The sequence below is a fragment of the Solanum stenotomum genome, chromosome 11, assembly GCF_019186545.1.
Source record: "Solanum stenotomum isolate F172 chromosome 11, ASM1918654v1, whole genome shotgun sequence".
Lineage (NCBI taxonomy): Eukaryota > Viridiplantae > Streptophyta > Magnoliopsida > Solanales > Solanaceae > Solanum > Solanum stenotomum.
Window position 1 is genome coordinate 47,981,706 of NC_064292.1, and position 1,431 is coordinate 47,983,136.

The following is a 1,431-nucleotide window of genomic DNA, read 5'->3' on the forward strand; positions in this document are numbered from 1 at the left end:
CCCAGGATAGAATGATCTCAATCACCAGTGTATTGATACCCAAAATGCTGGTGTCAGCGAGCCACTCAACGGCAGTAAAGTACACTTAGAATACTAGATTTAGTTGTAGAAGAAGAAGTCCAGAAATTGGTTCTTTTAAAATGAGAGGAAATCCCTCAATTTATAGAAAATAAAGGGTAGTGTGAAAACGTTCTTATTGTGCCTTATTGGAAAGGTCACAAACCTTTGAAAAGTCACAATCTTTCGGAAAGGTCACCACCTTTCATAAAAGTCGCAATTTTTGATAAAAGTCACAACTCTTCATAATAGTCGCAACTTTTCATCAAAGTCACAACTCTTCATTTTCCATTCACACCTTTTAAAACCCAACAATCCCCCGCATGAATGGGGAATAACTCCAAGACAAAGAAACTGGCAAGTATGTGTACTTTACAAGCAAGAATTAATTGTATTTGGATAAGTAGGTTTCCCCTTGGACTTTCCGTAGTGAACATATATCGGATATACTCGGTCAATCAATAGATGCGATATCTTTGAACCGTCGAGCTTTGGTGTATACCTAGACAACCATATGTCACACAATTAACCCTTTACCGTTTATGGTTCTTACGATTGTGTTCGTTTCAGCCATGACCTCCTGGTTTCATAAGTGTATAGAGAATAGACTTTTGACAATAATTCTCTGAAACGATTTACACTTCACACCCACATAGGTGATTTCTAACTGTGTTATCGCGTAGATACACTATTTGGTCAAATCTGCCAAACTTAGCAAATCATTAAAAACATTAAGCTTTAGTAACTCATTAACAAGCCTTAATGTTGTATCCTTGTTCTTGAGCATTGTCTTCATCATGAGAATGGATTGAGTTTGTTGACAATGCCGAACCATCAGTCACAATTTTGTTTTTCTCCTTGAATCTAGCTCTTGGGATCTCCAATCTGCTAGATAGAGTTACCGCCATGATGACTTGTCCTAAGCCGTAAACCCATTCCCTTAGATGATATTCAAACTTTCTCTCTAGTTAGGCCATTTTGTAAGTGGATCCGACACATTATCCTTTGACTTTGCATAGTCAATTCTGATAATTCCACTAGAGAGTAGTTTTTTAACAATATCTTCTCTATGTCATATATGACGAGACTTTTCATTATACATCATTCTCCATGCCCTACCTATTGCATCTTGACTATCAAAGTGTATGCATACTAATGCCAATGGTTTAGGCCAAAAAAAAATATCTATCAAGAAATTCCAGAGTCTTTCAACTTATTCACCGACTTTATCCAGAGCACCTAGTTTAGAGATTATTGTAGAGCTAGCGATACATGTCTTTTTTTTTGGAATATTTCCAAGAGACTGCTCCTCTACCAATATCCACTCGTGGATTTCACTTCATTTGTCCAGTGATCCAATTCGCATCACTATAT